Here is a 12,613-nt window from a genome sequence, read left to right as displayed (position 1 = left end):
GTTAACCCTTCCGCCCCTCGGAGGCCGTGCTTTTTTGCATCAGCCACATTTGATGCGTCCCTTTGCATTCTGACTAGGGGAGCGTGTGTGCGTATTTGCACAGGGCAGGAAACGCGGCCCGGCAATCGCACACTTTCCTCAGGCCGCAACCCCCCCACAAACCAAACACAAATCCGAGATTCTGTCAAATAGTGGAGATTTTTGGAGAGGAGAGGGGTTACTGATGGGCTTCTGCCTTTCAAACTTTTGTCTAGATGCGTTTTCTTCCACGGGGCATGTATTTCTTCCACATCTGGAAGAAAGACCCAGGTCACGGAGGGAGGAGAGTACAGTGGGTCAGAATGGACCCTGGAGCCACAGGGCCTCTGACATCCTGGCTCCACCACTGACCAATTGTCCCAGGAAGGTCACAATCCCCTCTGTGTCCTCGTCTTTAACATGACGAAAACCACAAGACCTACCTCACAGGGTTTTTGTGTGGATTAAATGAGTTATTATGCACGAGGGGTTGGAACAGACGAAGCTTGTTCTTTGAACTACAGGCGGGTGGGGAATTCTGATATTCTTCTGGAGGACAAGGCTTTTGGTTCCTTTCTGGGGGGACAGAGTTGAAGAACCGACTTGGCGGGGTTGGGTGATGTTCCCAGTCTGGCGGACTTAGGAGACCAGAAAGCTGCCCCTCGAGGCACGGCCAAACGGATAAATTAAACACGTCTAGGGAAAGGAAGAGAGAGTTGTCGCCCCCGAATCCAAAGGTGGACTTCACATGCCGGGCAGTGCAGTCACCCCTTTCTAGGTCCTCAGGACGGCAGCTGAACAGAGCGACTGGGCAGGGGACACAACTCCTGCACACGCGCGTGCACGCACACACAATCTCACACACGGCCACACTGTCTTCCTCCAAGCCCCGGCTTTTTACGCTTAACTCATCACTCAACCCTTAAGTTTGAAAACGTAACATGTTATTAGGGTTTTTTAAAAAGCCATAAATTCAAATAAGAAAACCCCAAAAACTGTACGCAAAGCCCAAACCCCAAACCCACACGGGCTTTCAGGCATTTATGTACATAAACGTGGCCCAAGGAAGGCACATCCTTCATGTGCAAATGTCCAGCGAGCCCTTTGAGCCGCTTATTGGAAGACTAATCTGCACCCCCGGACGGGCTGTTTTGAGGAGTGTTCTGTCCTCCATGAGGTGGGACAGGCAAAGCCGGAGGAACCTCTCTTGCCAGGTGAGTGGTCTCCAGTCTGTCCTCCCCACCCCCTTTATAAACGCATGAATGGCTTTAATTGAATTACAACCGTCCAGCGGGTTCTGTGATGGGTAGCTGGGATGCAGGAAGAAATCCCCCTCACTATTAACTGCCAGATGAGAGTAACTCTGGCCGCTCTGGGGAGAGACGCCCGTGTCCTCCCGGGAAAGCCCATCCTACCTGCTTCTCTGTCGCCAGAGACCCCGCGGGAGAGCAGGCTCCCGGCTCTGCCCCGAAGGAAGGGAGGGCGGCCCTGTGGGACAGAGGCAGGGGCAGGAGGAGGGGGCCAGGGCCGGCCTCCCCGCAGGCACAGATGTGCAAACACCCAGATTCAAGCGTAAGCTGAATGTAATTACTTGGTTAATTAAATATTGACTTTTAACTCAAAAAGTGATTAAAACAAGCTGCTGGAAAGAGAGTAGAGGGGGCAGGGAAGGGATCAGAACTTTCAGGAAGAGGAGGAGGAGGGGGACTGTGTTGTGCGCAGGGGGCACCGTCCTCAGTCCTAGGGCAGGTAGGGAACTGCGGACAGAGGTCACTGTGCAAAACTAGGATTTGCTGGTGTCTCTTTACAGTTTCCACCCTGAGACCACATCTCTTTACTAGGCTGCCTTCAAAGCGAACCGAGCCAGCCTCTGGCTCAGGAACTATATACCGATCGTCGCCTTTTCTTGGAGCTAATGCGGAACCTGGCACGAGGACGTGCTCCACGGATGCTTGTAGAACGAATGAATGAACTACTAGAAAGAATTAAAATAAAAGAGAGAAAAACCAGAAGGAAAGAAAAGCGCACTCCTAGAAATCGCCTCGCCGCCACACTTCGGAAACCCCGGGGAGCCCGGGGAGGGGAGCATCTCCCCGCAAGGCGATGAGAACCGGTTCTGACCTGGCCTGGGAGGAAGTTTGTCTTTTCGATCCCGTTGGCCCTTTCGGTAGCTTCGAGCTCCCAGTCACCCTGAAGATCCGGTCCACCGCTTTCCCGTGTCCTGCCTGGACAAGCCCCACGTGGTCTGGCTTCTAACTCAAAGGGGTCAAGGAGGCCATCCCCCTGCGGCCGGCGGGCCCGGGCGCGCTTCCCCGGAGTCCTCCAGGGCTCCGCGTGGCTCCCGCGGGTCAGGGGCGCGGTGGGAAGCCGTCACCCGCTCGACAAGCCCGCCGGCGGGGTCAAACGGGTCATCTCCCCGCCCCCCGCCCCCCGCGGCCCGCCGGCGCCGGGGCCTCCCTCTGGACGGCCGGGTCCCACCTCCGCGCGCCGCGCCGGGGCCGGAGCCGGGCGGTCGGGACCGGCCGCCCGCTCACCTGGGCGGCGCTGCGGCGGCCGGGAGGCCCCCCGCCCCGCCCCCCCGGGCCCCGCGCGCCCCACTCACCGGCGCGCACGGCCCCGGCGGCCTCACCCCGCGCGGGGCGCCGCCGCCTCTGCCGCAGCCCGGCCGGGCCGCGGGGCGCAGGGGACTCCGCGCCGCTGCCGCCGCCGCCGCCGCCGCTGCATCCCCCGGCGAGTGCTGCCGCCGCTCCTCCTCCCCTCCCTCCGCCTCCTCCCGCCTCTCCGCCCCCCCCCCCCCCCGGCTCCGCCGCCGCCGCCGCCGCCGCCCCCACCCCGGCCCCCGCCCCGGCGCACCGCCCTCGCCAAAGTCCGGCTCCGCGCCGCGCCCGGGCCGCTCTCACATCGCCCCAGCCCGGCCGGCCGCGCTGCCCGAGCCAGCCCCTTGGCACACGGCGCGGCCCGGCTCCCCGCCCGCCGGCCTCCGAGCGGGGAAGGCGAGCGCGCGCCGGGGAGGGGGGCGCCAGACCCGGAGCCGCGGGCGGCGGGGGCCCGGGGCCGGTGTGTGTGTGGGGGAAACCCGCCGCGGCGCCCTCCCCGCGCCCCCCGCGCCCCAGCGCTTTACCTCCGGCTCGATGGACGCGCGGCCGGGCCGGCCCGGTCCTTGTTCCCCCGGCGCGCGCGGCCCTGGCCCCGAAGTCCGGCCCCGGACGGGGCAGCGGCGGAGAGCGGGGGTCCGCGCGGCTCTCGGCTTCCCGATGCCTCGGGACCCGGCTGGCCGCGCTCCCGGCGCCGAGCGCGCACCCTCGCCGGGACCCAGACGCACACTCGCTCCCGCTCGCCCTCGGCGGAGAGTTGAAACAGCTGTGGGATTCGCCCAGGAGCTGGAAATGAGGGAGGGACGCGAGCCAGAGCCGTGCGTGCGTGCGTGCGTGTGTGTGTGTGTGTGTGTGTGTGTGTGTGTGTGTGTGTGTAAAAGACACAAACGGGGGGGGGCATCGCTAATAAATCAAACACCGCAATAAAGTGAGGAGGGCCATTGATCAGGTCCCCTTGGCTGGAAACGAAGAGTATCCTTCCTTCCTCTCAGCTTTCTCTCCTCCCTCGGAGCTGGAAGGAGCCAGTGTTGCGCGGGGCGTGCGACAGCCCCGGCCGGGCGCTCCCCTCGTAATGACACGTTAATAAATGTTTTCTTTTATCTGCTCTCACAAGGGCTCGCCCCGGTCTGCAAACACCCGACCGCCTTTGCTGAAAGCGCGGCGCTCGCCTCTCACCACACGCATCTGCCTTTGGAGATGCCGGCTGCAGCCCGAGCCCCCAGCTAGAGCGCAGGGTGAACTGCCCCCGCGCCCAGGAACCCTCCCGAGATCCTAACTTGAACTCAAGCGAAAATAGCTGCCGTTGCCCAGAAATGATCCGGGAATAGGAAAGAAAGGAGAAACCCACTTTCTCCTCCGAAAGGGGAGGAATTCGACTCAAGGTGGTGCTGTCCACCGCGGTTTCCACTGTCCCCAGCGCCACAGCAGAGGCCTGAGGGGGACCGGGCTGACGGGGTTGGGCAAAGAGCCGGCAGAGAACCAACCAGTAGCTGCAGGAACGCCGCAGAGTTGCTAAGGGGAGGCAGACCTTGCTGCAGATACGTGCCCTTAGGTAGGCAACAGTGACTTGTTGAAACCTAATGGTCTTACAAGGGAGGTGTTAGGCCCATTCTACAGACGTGGAAACCAAGTCACAGGTTAAGTGACTGGCCCAAGGTCAGACACTTGCTACGGGGTGCACCCAGCATTGGAATCCGGGAAGCTTGGCTCCAGAGTTCTGCTAAGTCCGAGACCCCTTTTCACTGGAACAGCTCCTTTCTCTGACTTAGTCTTCCTTCGCGCAAGTTGGCTTGTCACATTTAGTAAATAAAGATATCGGAGGCCCACCAGGTGTGCTAAACTATTCTTTGTTTATTTGAGATGCAAATCGGGTGTCCTAACCTGGCTGGGAAGCACGAAAGTCCCCCACCGTCTTCTCCCTTCACCACCCCCAGATGGATCTATAGTCTAAATAAATCAGGGGCACCCGGCTCGCTCAGTTGACTGAGCCACGGACTCTTGATTTCGGCTGTGCGCACGGTGGAGAGCTCAAGCCCCACGTGGGGATCTGTGGGGAGTGTGGATCCTGCTTGGGATTTTCCCTCTCTCTCACTCTCTCTCTGGCCCTACCCCGCTCACTTGCTCACTCTCTCCCCAAGTAAATCAATCAATAGACATTTAAAGTAATTTAGCGAAATCAGGAAAATCGGGAACTTCTTTTCCTAAATCAGATTCCTGCCTCACGTTTGGCACCGCTGAGGTTGCTGACCTCCTGCCCTTCTTCAGGATGTCAGGCTCGCGTCTTCACCCTCGGGGAGCAAAAAATAACGGGGACCCTCTTCCCCTCTGTCTCATCTCTGCGGCAGGAAGGACGGACACGTTTCCTGCAGAACTTCTAGTATGGTGCTGTCTGATAGAAGGAAAAAGCAGGCCATGGTTGGAGTTGAGAATTTTCTAGTCGCTGCATTAAAAAGTAACACGGAACAGGTGAAGTTAGTTTTGATAATATGTTCAACATAGTCTACCCAAAACACCTCTTCAACATGCGATCGATATAAAAACTATCAATGAGCTATTTCACGTTCTTTTTTCCTACCAAGTCTTTGGCGTCTGGTGCGTGTTTTACACGTCCACCATCTCACAATTTGGACTGGCCACGTGGGGCTGGGATTCCCACAGGGAGTATAGTTCTAGTAGGTTCCGTGGTCCACTGCTGAATGTTTCCACCAGCTTATCTTATGTAATCCTTGTTACCAATTTTTCAAGAAAACTTATGCTTACAAAGGTCAAGTGTTGTGACCAAGGTCACAAAGTTGGCAAAGTGGGATTTTAACTCATTTGAGACTGTGCCTGATTTTGGGACACGTATCTCTTGCGACAGTAATTTTCTACCTGGGTCCTCAGAGCCCCCTGGGGTGCCTCCAGGGCTGGCGGTGGGGAGGGAGGTGAGATCTGCCTTTACCTGCTTTTTATGCTGGAGAATATTTCAGAGGTGGGGAGATTTCTACCACAAGTATACTGCCTTCCTTTAGGCCTCAAGTTCACGAACACAGGTCTCCTTTCCCTAGAGGGGTCCTGCCCACAATTTTCTCCTTACCAGGAAACCCCACGCGTGGAGGGGCAGCTCACAATCCCTTACATGGGGCTGTAGGCAGGGCTGAGATGACATCATTTGGTTATCGCTTTTGGATATTTATTCTTTCTGTTGCTGTCATAGGCTGAACATGGTGTCGTCTGTGTTTTGCCCCTTATTTTTCCTTAGGAAGGGGATAGATCTCATGTGTCAGTGCCTCTTTGTGTGTGTCTGTGTGCGCGTGTGCAAACACATGTGTGTATGCTCACCATAGGCCCGTGCCACGGATCGGGTTTCAGGTGAGGCCCTCACTCACCAACTCAGACGCTCGCAGAGTCAAAGGGTCTGCAAAGCGCCCCCTGGCCACATGATTCACAGCAAACTCCGTGGTCCTTGGGGGTCGGAGGCCTCAGCCTAAGTTTTCCAGCTTCCTTCCAGGCAGGAGGGGGCCTCGGGCCACATTTGGGAGCTCGGTGTCTGCCTGGGAGACTTGGGAGGCCTCGGGCGCTCAGATGTCCCCCAGCCTGGAAAATCCCTCAGCTGCTGAGCCAGGGCCTGGGTGGGGCCTCAGTGTGATTCTCGGGATCCTCTGGCCTCCTGACACCCCGGCCCCTGACCGTCTCCATCCACACTGTCTGGGACAGCCTTTCTCCTCTGGGGTCCCTCGTCGCCCCGATGGCATCTGTCTCCGTGAGCGTCCTGGCTGGATAATCGGCTTTTCAGGCCCCTCAGGACTGGTCTGACTCCCCACCCCCTTGCTGGTTTCACCTCGAGGGGACCATTCTGTTGACACCCACACGCCTCATTTCATCCTTCCGTGCGTTCCCTGGAGGCCCTCGGCGCAGATCGCCCGGCTGGTTCTATCCACCTTGCAAAGCCAGGATGCTGTTATTTCTGGAACTCCTATACAACAATTAAAAAGAAAAAAAAAAGAATCGCTCCTGCTGTGTTGTTTTCACAGTCAAGAGGCTGAAACTCAATCTGATTGTCCCAGCACTTCTGGCTGCGTTTGGATTGGAGTAGATGCGGTTTTATGAGGTTGTAAAAGTCAAGCTTTTAACATGTCTCAAACAAATTGACGTGTGAAGGAAAAGCGTTAAAAGTAGAAACATGGCCACAGACGGGAGGGCCTGGGAATGCGAGCGGGCCACCGAACTGGGGCACGGGTGGCTTTCATAACCCGCACGAGTGCGGGACAAAGCAGAGGGAGGCTGCACAAGCACCCCCAGGGGCTGGGGATCCGACTTCTCAGCTCCCGAGTGGGGACAGTTTTGCACGGGTTTTAAAATACAAATCCCAGCGTCATCCATAACATTATCCATTTGTGGTTAATTCTGCTGAGTTTTCACTTAGACCCAAGCTGTCTTGTCGGTGGAAACGCGATTGCATTAGAGCAAAACTGTTTGTATTTCTTGAGATCTTGTGATAATGAAAAACAGCACCATAAACCCCCATTAAGTCAGGAGAACATTAATTGTATCTCATGCTGCCTTCCTGGGCTGGCACGGTGACACAGACATACTTTACTTGAGCAAAACAGGGCTAATCTTTGCAACACGGTACCCATTCCCCCCTCCCCCCCTTAATTACACGTAATTGTATAGTCTAATTTATTCTAACGCCTAACGCCTAAAAGTGCACATTCATGAATCAAGGGTTAGATTGGGAGGTAGGAGAATTATAAATGGGTATAATTGCAGTCTCCTGGGGGCTGCTTATGAGTGATCTCAAAGAGCGGTGATGTTTATTCTGAACTTTTACCGGTGAAAGACGGTTGCACTGCCTCCAGTAAGGAACGCAGATAACAGTGACAATTTGTCTAGTCGCTTAACAATACACCGATAGTTCTCTTTTGGATAAGTAGGCAAGAAAAGATTAAATGCGTGAATTTCATATAATTTGTGATGTGATAAAATGGGGCACCCCGGCATCAGTCCGCAGGTAATTGGGTATCAAAATGAGTAACACGGCCCCAGGAAGCACAGCTGCAGATCTGTGGACAAGGTGGAGCTCTGCCTTCTGTTTTTAGTATAAAAATCTCCAACCAAATTGTTGAAAGAGTAGGACAGTGGCTATGCTATACCTTCCACCTGCAGTCAACAGTTGTTAATGTTTGGCCATGTGTGCATTATATCTAGCTGCACCATTTGAAAAAAGGCATGATCGTTATAGCACATCAGCCCTTGTGACCTGAGCGTGCACTTCCTCAGAATAAGCTGGTGCCCCAGGTGACCTCCCCTTCGTTATCACACCTAAGGAAATGAGCAGCAATTCCATAATCATTCCCCAGATGATGCGAGATGGCTCACATTAACGGAGCCACAAGGGTGTCTTTCTCTTTGTTCCTTAAGCCTTTTCCTGCCCCAGGGCCTTTGCACTTGCTGTGCCCTCTCTCTGGTCTTGCTCTTTGTCATCATTCGCCTCTCAGTTCAGCTGTCACCTCCCTGAGAGTTCTCTCCTGTCTTACCCAAAGATGTTTCCTGGTCGCCTTCCCTCTCTATCCTCCCTCCTTATTTTATTGCCTTCCTACAGCATGCCACTATATAAAATTCTGTTTTTATTCTGTGCCTGTGACCAGGGTCCCTTCAGCACCCCTCCCCCACCCCTGCCCCGCCTGCAGCCCACACTAGCTTCAGGGGAGCAGGGGCTGCGTCTGGCTTGTTTGCTATCGTAGGTCCAGTGCCTATAAGAGTGCCTAGTACACAGTTGGTGTTCTGTAGGTATTTGTGAAATGAGCGAACGAATATACCTGTGTGTGATGCTTTCAAACGGACGTGGTAAAGTGGAGAGATTGGGACCCCAGTGTTTAGAAGCAAAGCCACAGAGGTTCAAGGCTCCCACTCCCCGGCCGTTTGTCACACTGATCTACCAAGTGGGGATAATGACCGTAGTCCCCACTTCCTAGGGCTGTCGCGAGCTATTAACGAGTTTATACGCAGGGTGCTCAGAACAGTGCTGGCACATAACAACCAACCTTCTTTGTGTGCTTATAATTGATGTTCAGTCCGCTGGCCAGAGGCCTGTGATTATAAGCACCCTTGGCCATCCGCAGGCTCACACGGAAACAGTCTCCAAGCATAATGACCCAGGGAAAAGTTCTTGGAAGTGCTGATGTGGCCACACCGCTGGCCACACGCTGCCCTGCGCGAGAGGCCGGTCAGATCAACATTTGGCCTGGAAAAGGCTCTGGTTGTTTACAGCAGCCGTCTGAGCTGATGCGTCGGGCCCGTCGCTAAATATTTTTACTCTCGCCCCTGAGACCAGCCCTTGGAGGCTCACACGGGGGCCGAGGCACGGGAGCGTGGAGAGGAGGGGACAAAAGTAGCCCCCTCTCCCCGCTGGAGGAGAGTGAACGCAGCAGCACGAGCTCTGACTCAGCACGTTCCCTCTCCCGGCCCTTGGGAGGTAGACTGTTACACATGTTACCCTATTAGTGGCCTGGACGTTAAAAAAACAAAACAAAACTTCAGTGCTCGGTGTCCATTTGCAGGGGCATGTAGGTGAATATACATTTGTAAGCTAACATTGCAATAACATATAAGTTAGGAATCAGGGAAAGGGTTGGAAATTTGGATGATAAAAATGGCATTGAACTAGAGATAAAATAAGGTAGTCTATCCAGGAGAGTATGTATGGACCACACAGATTTTTGCTTTTTTGAGGGAGAACTGGGATTGCTTTCAGGGTCCATTTGTCCAGTTTAAAAAAAATGTTTATTGGGGCGCCTGGGTGGCTCAGTCGGTTAAGCGTCCGACTTCGGCTCAGGTCATGATCTCGCGGTTCGTGAGTTCGAGCCCTCGGTCGGGCTCTGTGCTGACAGCTCAGAGCCTGGAGCCTGCTTCGGATTCTGTGTCTCCCTCTCTCTCTGCCCCTCCCCTGCTCGCGCTCTCTCAAAAATAAATAGAGACATTAAAAAAAAGTTTATTTTTGAGAGAGAGAGAGTGAGAACACAAGGGGGGGGAGGGGCAGAAAAGGAGAGAGAATCCCCAAGCAGGCTCCGCACTGCCAGTGTGGAACCCCACGTAGGGCTTAAACTCACGAACCGTAAGACGATGACCTGAGCTGAAATCAAGAGCCTGACACTTAGCAGACTGAGCCACCCAGGCATCCCCACGTGCCCAGTTTTATAACAAGAACTCTCCTCTCCTATGGGGAAACTGGTCCCTCCTGGATTTCCTCCACCAGAGCCTCTGTGACGTGGCTTCGGCTTCTTGTTCCGGATTTGGGCATGTGACTCAGGCCTGGCCAATCTGTGCATTCCATGCTGTGTCCGGTGATTGGTTCAGACATAGGTGTGCGATCCTTTTTGAGCCAATGGGGATAAAGGGCCTATTTTCATTCACTCCATTGAGAGGAGCTTTCTTACTTCCGGGTTTGAACTGGGTGCTCATTGAGGCCACGTGTGGGCTTAGAACTGAGGCAGAAGGAGAGCTGTGGGGTAGATGGATTGCATTGCAATGTTAAGGTGGCACCCAAGATTCCTGCCCCTCTCGGATATATAGGCTCCGTAGAACCCTGTCCCCCTGGGTGTGGGCAGGACTGTGGATATGATGGATTTCACTCCCATGATTGAGATAAAGGGGAGGGATTTTGAAGATGTGATTAAGGACCCCTATCAGTTGAACTTGAATGAATCAAAAGGGAGAAAATCCTGGGTGGCCTTGACCCATCAGGTGTAAATCCTGAAAAGGGACTGGGGTCTTCCCTGGAATCAGAGATGCTCCAGCTGGCCCTGAAAGGTCAAAATGCTGTCTTGTGAGGAAGGCCACTTGGCAGGGTGTGGCCTTTCCTTGACAGACAGCAAACAGGCGGGGATCGTTTTCCTCTAACTAACAGGAACTGAAGTCTTCCACAGCCAGCAAGTGTGGAAGAGGAACCTGAATGTGAAATGACTTGCAGCTTCAAACATTTTTCACGAAGGCTGCTAGAGTCAGACCCTGATTTCAGCCTGCTGTGACCCTGAGCAGAGACCCAAGCTAACCCGTAGCCTGATTTCTGACCCATGGGAACTGTGAGATAATAAACCCATATTGGCCAAAGCTGCCAAGTTTGTGGTAATTTGTTATGCAGCAATAGAAAGCAAGTACATGTGTGGACACCTAGGTCAAGCTGTACCTGAAGCTGGCAAGAGAACACTTTCAATTATGTGAGCCAATAAATCCTCCCCTTCCTCCTCTTTATTCTTAAGACTGTTTTATAGCAGAGTCCCAAGACTGCATCTCACTGACCTGACTTATTTCACACACTTCTGCCTGAACCAGTCATTATGCCTGGGAACATAATACATGTACTGTGATTGGCCTCGTCTGGGTCGTGGGCCTGAGTTGGGAGCTATGTGCTCGTGTGATTTGTCATCATTTCACGGGCATCTTACACGCTGACCCTGCGGATACAGATTTCTGTCTGCAACCTCCGTATCATTTTTGATCCTCTCCTGTCGTTGTAGGGAACTTGGGAGGCATCACGGCAGACTTTTAACATAAAGGGACAGGGTAAAGAGTTTAGGCTTTGTGGGCCACGTACAGCCTTGGTTCTATCTTCTTTCTCCTCCTCCTCCTCGTCCTCGTCCTCCTCCTCCTCCTTTCCCTCTTCTTCCCCTTTAAAAATGGTTTAAAAGCCATTCTCAGCCTGCAGGCCATACAAATACATGCCCAGGCAGGCCAGATTGGCCCACGGGCCACAGTTTCCAGAAACCTGGTTTGGGGCACAGCCTCTGGAGCCGGGTTTTGGGGCTCAAATCTAGTCCTCTGTCTCTTTAAAAAAAATTTTTTTTTTTAATGTTTATTTTTGAGAGAAGGACAGAGTGTGAGCAGGGGAGGGGCAGGGGAGGGAGGGAGACACAGAATCCGAAGCAGGCTCCAGGCTCTGAGCTGTCAGCACAGACCTGGACACGGGGCTCAAACTCACCAACCATGAGATCATGACCTGAGCCAAAGTCGGATGGTTAACCAACTGAACCACCCAGGCACCTCTCCAGTTCCCTGCCTCTTACAAGCTGTGAGACTCTGGGCCAGGTACTTGACTTCTCTGAACCCTGATTTCCTTACCTGGGAAAAGGGGACGATGAGTCCTGACCTCATATTTTGGCTGTGGAATTGAATGAATTCATGTGCGTCTCCTTCAGGTGATGTTTGGCCCAAGATCTGGGCTATGTGTAATTATTCTTAGGGGTGATCACTAATCATCATTCTCTTTCCCAACCTTGCAATTTGGAACCAATTGAGCAACGGGCTTGAGGGCCTGTTAGGTGAAGATCAACACCACAGCGCTTTCTCTGGTAGGACGGAGTGAGATGACATGACCCGTGGGCTTTCCCAGTTCCCATCCCCCCAGGCCCAGGAGCCCCTGGGGATCCTCCAGAAGGACACTTATGGAGATACCACCTTGTGATGCCTGCACACCTGGAGGGAGCCGAGCCTCAGACCTGTTTCTTAGAGGAGGTCCGGGGCTGTTACAGAGGCACAGTTACTGCAGGAAGTGGAGAAGGGGGCCGCACCTGTCGCTGTATCGTCTGGTCCTGACAAGGTTCACTGGGTTCCCATTCTCAATGTGCTGGGTTGAATAGCGTCCCTCCGGAATTCCTGTCCATCCAGAACCTCGGAATGTGACTTGTTTGGAGAAAGGGTCTTAGCAGATGTAAATAGTTAAGATGAGGTCATTCTGGGCAAGGGTGGGCCCAGTCCAATGATTGGTGTCCTTGTAAGAAGGGAAAACAGGGACATGGACAGACATAGGGAGGGAGGCAGGGATGGGAGGGACGCAGCTGGAAGCCCAGAAATGCCAAGGCTCATGGGCAACTACCAGAAGCTGGAGGAAGCATGGAAGGATCCTCCCTGGAACTTTTGGGGGGAGCATGACTCTGCTGACACGTGGGCTTCAGACTTCTGGCCCCAGGGCCCTGGAACAGAGTGGATTCCTGTTGTTTTAAGTCACCCAGGTTGTGGTGGTG

At 54.4% G+C, this 12,613-nt stretch overlaps 1 protein-coding gene across 2 annotated transcripts in view; it reads right to left on the bottom strand.

Annotated features, from left to right (window-relative positions):
- Positions 1 to 3,404, bottom strand: part of SULF2 (sulfatase 2) — a 120,765-nt gene extending 117,361 nt beyond the window's left edge. The window contains exon 1 of one of the 2 annotated variants that reach the window (XM_047851754.1): positions 3,140 to 3,404. The gene's annotated coding sequence lies outside the window, so the exon portion shown is untranslated. Of the gene's footprint in view, positions 1 to 2,620; positions 2,684 to 3,139 lie in introns of those variants that run through there. The other variant, XM_047851755.1, reaches the window with a different exon arrangement.
- Between the last annotated feature and the right edge of the window lie 9,209 nt (positions 3,405 to 12,613).

This window comes from Prionailurus viverrinus, chromosome A3, assembly GCF_022837055.1.
Source record: "Prionailurus viverrinus isolate Anna chromosome A3, UM_Priviv_1.0, whole genome shotgun sequence".
Lineage (NCBI taxonomy): Eukaryota > Metazoa > Chordata > Mammalia > Carnivora > Felidae > Prionailurus > Prionailurus viverrinus.
Note: the sequence above shows the minus strand (reverse complement) of the source record. Positions and strands in the feature narration are given on the sequence as shown.